The sequence below is a fragment of the Dermacentor variabilis genome, chromosome 4 (assembly GCF_050947875.1).
Source record: "Dermacentor variabilis isolate Ectoservices chromosome 4, ASM5094787v1, whole genome shotgun sequence".
Classification (NCBI taxonomy): Eukaryota; Metazoa; Arthropoda; class Arachnida; order Ixodida; family Ixodidae; genus Dermacentor; species Dermacentor variabilis.
Genome location: NC_134571.1, coordinates 131,988,303 through 131,994,302, shown reverse-complemented (window position 1 = coordinate 131,994,302; position 6,000 = coordinate 131,988,303). Strand labels below are relative to the sequence as shown.

The 6,000-nt window shown below is 45.5% G+C and overlaps 1 protein-coding gene across 1 annotated transcript in view; it reads left to right on the top strand.

Annotated features, from left to right (window-relative positions):
- Positions 1–4,767: 4,767 nt before the first annotated feature.
- LOC142577943 (uncharacterized) overlaps positions 4,768–6,000 on the top strand; it is a 70,196-nt gene continuing 68,963 nt past the window's right edge. The window contains exon 1 of the mRNA XM_075687380.1: positions 4,768–4,920. The gene's annotated coding sequence lies outside the window, so the exon portion shown is untranslated. The remainder of the gene's footprint in view (positions 4,921–6,000) is intronic.

The window sequence follows — 6,000 nt, the reverse complement described above, 5'->3', positions numbered from 1 at the left end:
TCTATAATTTTTCAAGTCTTTGGCGTCCCCTTTCTTATGGATTAGGATTATGTTAGCGTTCTTCCAAGATTCCGGTACGCTCGAGGTTATGAGGCATTGCGTATACAGGGTGGCCAGTTTCTCTAGAACAATCTGACCACCATCCTTCAACAAATCTGCTGTTACCTGATCCTCCCCAGCTGCCTTCCCCCTTTGCATAGCTCCTAAGGCTTTCTTTACTTCTTCCGGCGTTACCTGTGGGATTTCGAATTCCTCTAGGCTATTCTCTCTTCCACTATCGTCGTGGGTACCACTGGTACTGTATAAATCTCTATACAACTCCTCAGCCACTTGAACTATGTCATCCATATTAGTAACGATATTTCCGGCTTTGTCTCTTAACGCACACGTCCGATTCTTGCCTATTCCTAGTTTCTTCTTCTCTGTTTTTAGGCTTCCTCCGTTCCTGAGAGCCTGTTCAATTCTATCCATATTATAGTTTCTGATGTCCGCTGTCTTACGCTTGTTGATTAACTTAGAAAGTTCTGCCAGTTCTATTCTAGCTGTAGGGTTAGAGGCTTTCATACGTTGGCGTTTCTTGATCAGATCTTTCGTCTCCTGCGATAGCTTACTGGTTTCCTGTATAACGGCGTTACCACCGACTTCTATTGCGCACTCCTTAATGATGCCCATGAGATTGTCGTTCATTGCTGCAACACTAAGGTCCTCTTCCTGAGTTAAAGCCGAGTACCTGTTCTGTAGCTTGATCCGGAATTCCTCTAGTTTCCCTCTTACCGCTAACTCATTGATTGGCTTCTTGCGTACCAATTTCTTCCGTTCCCTCCTCAAGTCTAGGCAAATTCGAGTTCTTACCATTCTATGGTCACTGCAGCGTACCTTGCCGAGCTCGTCTACATCTTGTATGATGCCAGGGTTCGCGCAGAGTATGAAGCCGATTTCATTTCTAGTCTCACCATTCGGGCTCCTCCACGTCCACTTTCGACTAACCCACTTGCGGAAAAAGGTGTTCATTATCCGCATATTATTCTGTTCTGCAAACTCTACTAATAATTCTCCTCTGCTATTCCTAGAGCCTATGCCATATTCCCCCACTGACTTGTCCAATTCCTCAAGTTCATTTATTGCTGAAAGAGACACGGCCCGGACAACTGAAAGTGGAGGTTCTTACGAATGCTTTGCGTATGCCAAAGCGTAAAACTTTCTCTGCTGTAGTACTGCTTGTTGTGTACTGCTTGATGCGGACTGCTTCTTGCCTACCCTGGCATTGAAGTCGCCCATCAGTATAGTGCATTTTGTTTTGACTTTACCCATCGCCGATTCCACGTCTTCATAAAAGCTTTCGACTTCCTGGTCATGATGACTGCATGTAGGGGCATAGACTTGTACCACCTTCAATTTGTACCTCTTATTAAGCTTCACAACAAGACCTGCCACCCTCTCGTTAATGCTATAGAATTCCTGTATGTTACCAGCTATTTCCTTATTAATCAGGAATCCGACTCCTAGTTCTCGTCTCTCTGCTAAGCCCCGGTAACACAGTACATGCCCGCTTTTTAGCACTGTATATGCTTCTCTTGTCCTCCTAACCTCACTGAGCCCTATTATATCCCATTTACTACCCTCTAATTCCTCCAATAACACTGCTAGACTCGCCTCGCTAGATAGCGTTCTAACGTTAAACGTTGCCAGGTTCAGATTCCAATGGCTGCCTGTCCGGGCCTGTCCGGGCCTGTCCGGGCCAATGGCGGCCTGTCCGGGCCTAGGGCCTAGTGCTTGTTATTAAAACTCATGCGCAGATATCAGGTAAGGATGCCTTTAAGAAATGGAGATAAAATGCAATTTTATGGGAATATTCATGTGCCTATGTTGTGAAGCTTGTGATTAGTTGTTTCAAGAAATTTGTTGTCAGTTGTGATAAATTATCATTTGTGATCAATTATCACACACACACATACGTGTGTGTGTTTTTGGCGGTAATAAAGATGAAAAAAAAAGGTTGGAGGAACGGGACAATGTAGTATCGACGCCAAATGAAACGTGAATAGCGGAGCGCATAAGTGAAGGCATAATGGCACACCGTCCAGTCATCACCATCCGCAGGCGCGCTCATCTAGTTTGAATGCACTGCGCGATGATGCTCCTCCCTGAACGTAGTTTTGAAATGTATGTTTCACTCAGCCTGCAAAATATATGCTTTTTATCGTTTTTAGGAACTGGCATCTCGGGTCTCGCAAGTAGCATAGACGGCATGAACTTAAAAATAAAGTGCGGTATTTGCATATGCGGACTTACTTTGACCATACAACGATATGAACCTCGGATGGGCTGCACTCAAGAGGTGAACAAATTAAGTTGTTCTTGCCCGCCCAATATTTGCTCTATGGACAAGATTTCGACGTGTCTCAAAACTTGGGCCGCCGGAAAATGCAAGAAGGAAGCATTATTTTTCACTTGCCCCTAATGTCGAAATAAAGGCCTCGTTATCAAGCTCTGCCCTTGAGGTGCATTTCTTCGGTGCTTCCATGCCGAATTTTTCTAGCAATATCACGCAGGTATGAAGCCATCGCCGCACGTTAGAGGCAGAAATATATTCCTGCCAAGGACGTTTCAGTTCGATAAAGAATATTTAGCATGTCATTAGCGCCCCTGCATCGTTACACATTGGCTTATTGCGCAGTGAGGACTTGCGGTTTTTGTCATCGGAGACGTCAGCGCGTATACTTCGGAGAACACAACAAGCAGTACTACAGCAGAGAAAGTTTTGCGCTTTGGCATACGCAAAGCATTCGTAAGAACCTCCACTTTCAGTTGTCCGGGCCGTGTCTCTTTCAGCAATAAATGAACTTGAGGAATTGCTGAAATGCGCAGTATTTTTTTGTTTTGTATGTGATGTTAAACCAGTTTCATCCCACATAATATGCGCCCCTCAACGAATAGATAGATCTGGCGTGATTGAACAGCAGTTTTTTCGATTCGCGGGGTCAAAAAAACACTTTCGCTGAAATGCGTACGAAAATCATCGCCCTGGCCTGCAATCCTGATGTTCCCGTTAGGCTTTTGAACCTTCAGGGGCTCAATTATAAGCGGGGATAACAGAACTATGGAAATTGTAAGGTTTCAGAAACAACTGTAATATTTTATGTCCACAATACTTTTCATTGGACTCTACGAATATCATACCAGTTGATCGCGTAGTAGTAGCCGCATACCGGCCAATATGTCATACAATAGATTTTTAACGAAGTGACTTTTCTATCGAGTGCCCTGCTAGTACGAGAGCTCTTGTTTGTTTTTTTTTCATTTTGATTGAGCACACGCTTGTGGTTTTTTTTCCTTGAGAGGTGAGGTCTGACAGGAAAAACAATATTGCGTGCTGGGACGCGCATTTTGTCATACAGTTCAAGGGGCTGCATATTTTATATAGGCCTGGCTATGAAAAAATAGTTCATTGCAAGAAGTGGACGTGATCATCTCGACTCCTAAGAACCTCCATGCCCTTCTATGTAGTTGTCGGGGTAACGTCCCAGAATGTACGAACACATCATCGCTTAGGTCTAACTTTGTTGCGACAACTGAGGAAATTGTAGTTGCAGAAGTTATTCTTTTCTTCGTCGCTTCAAGAAGTTGCCTTTTCGAAGCATTCGCTAGGTGTTTCGACGGGTGTCACCTGCTCATCTCGAATTACGTATCACTCGAACTACGCGGTATGGCACGCTAGTGTGCCGACATCCGTGAAATACGTTGGCTGCAATAAAAAGAACAAGTTTCGTGTTTCTCGGCAATAATTAGATGCCGGGGGCTGTATTCTGTAACGGTTCGGTCTGGCTGTTACGTCAAGGTGATGTCGCTCGGAGAAAGAGTGGAATGTCGCGGCGCGAGCTAGACCAATGAACGTGCGGCGTTCTCTCGTAAGGTCACGTCATAATTTTTGTTTGCACTTTTGGGACGATATAATAACTGAAGGATTTTGCTGGTTCGTTAAAAAAATATCGGTTTGTATACAACATTTGCTTATTTAATTTCCAGTAATAACTGAGCTTCCGAAGCAGAGAGCTAGTGCCTTATTTTATCTTCGTTGCTTTATTTATTTTTTTTCGCTAGGTTGTGCGCCACAATCTAAGCAATCAAACGGTCCTGTGTATGTAGACCGCAGCTCTAATAGGATTTCGTTTAGCCGTGGCTGAGCTTCTTCGGGTGGACGATTGCGATGAGAGTTCCGTCCACGCATCCCTCAACTTCGAGAAACATGCCGCGGTCAAGGAAACCTTCGAGACTGCGGCGTTCTCCTGCAGCATGGAGAGAAATCTCACACCCCTTTTTCTTTTCCCACAACCGTAACGAACCTAGCAACGACGGTAATGATGCGACTGTCCGACGGTTGTGACAACCCGATAGCTTCTACATTCCAGACGCACTGCTGAAAAGAACCCGTAGCAAAAAAAAAAAAAAAGGAAGAAACGTAGCGCGTTCAACACTCGCGTAGCAGTGTCAACATAGAGAAAGAAACTCAACAAGAGGAGACACTCTTCAAAAACTGGCAAGAGGAAACACGTCACGCCTAGTTTCAACTCCATCCGTTAGTGGACGCGAGCATCAGAAAAAAAAGAATGTGAAATAAACTTACAGACAACGTTTTATTTTTTTATTCTTTCCCACTAAACGTGAAAACGTTCTGCGTGTTTTTTGTTATTTTGTTTTGTTGCATTGCCTCGCAATAAGCTAGCGGCACGCCAGACGCGCGTGCATACGTCATGCGCCAGACAAGCCGCAGGAGTGAGCGAGGACGGCGGCGCATGTGAAGCTCGCGTGCTCGGCGACCCGTCTTTTTTGGATGTGGCTCGTTTTTTTGGGCTCCCGGCGTTCTTTTGTGTTCCGTCTGCATTTCGGCACGGTACAGCTGCACTACTGGACTACAACAAGGTGAGGAATCTTGTTTGACAGTTTGCGACGCACTTCAAGCGCATTCAGGCTTACTGCACGAAACTGAACCTATATAGTGACGCAGTTGTCGAAAACAGCTCCGCCGTCCAAGCCTAGTTAATCTGAGTTAATTATTCGTACTGGGAGATGTTCGCAACGCTTTCTATGAGCCCAAGCATAGTTAACACTTATTTCGGTAGTTTTTGGGCACGCTCACCGCACCAGGCTTTGTGACGAAAAGCACTTTGGCCGTGTGACGCAGTTTCGCGTGTGCTTAATCTTACCGGGATAAGTTATGGCGCTTTCTCTGACCCCAGACATTATTGTAACTAGTTTCGCTACTTTATGGGGTACTTTTCAAGCACAGTGGCCGCGCTCGGCGTAGTGGCGCAGTTAGCGAAAAGCACCTCGGCTGTGTGCCGCAGTTCGTTTCGCGCGTACTGAATCTTAGTGGTAGAAGTTCGTGACGCATTCTCTGACCCGTAAATGTATTGTAATCCATTTGGTAACTCTTTAGGATATGTTGAGGCGTGCTCGCCACGCCTGGGGTTGTGAAGCTGTTAGCGAAAAAGCCAGCCAGCCATAATGAGTTAGCTTTGCGTGTACTGAATTTTAGTTGGACAAGTTTGTGGCGCATTTTATTGCCCTGCAACAACATATACCTTATTTCGGTACTCACGCTTGTCGAAAACGCGACGAGCGATTGCCTAGAGTGATAACACGGCAGTGTAGCTTGCGCCGGCAGGACGCGTAAAAGGTAACACGGAGGAGTTCAAGAACTTGACATTTATGCATTCTAAGCGACTGAAAACAGGCTTTACACCCACGAATCCGTCTTGAGCACGACTAGAAGGCATTCTGCGAGCCTGTAACATGGTCTGGCTGAGCCTGTGTTGTAGCCACCTCTGTGTACTTGGCGTACCATCGCGTCGACTGAGGCCAAGTTGTTTCGGACAAGCGCAGTCACCCGCGTTTTTGTTCTCTTAAAGTGCAGGAAATAATGCCCGGGAAGGGAGGGATGCTTGAAAATCGGATGTTTTCTTCACATTTTATGGCATTGTTTGAGAAGAGTCATTGCTG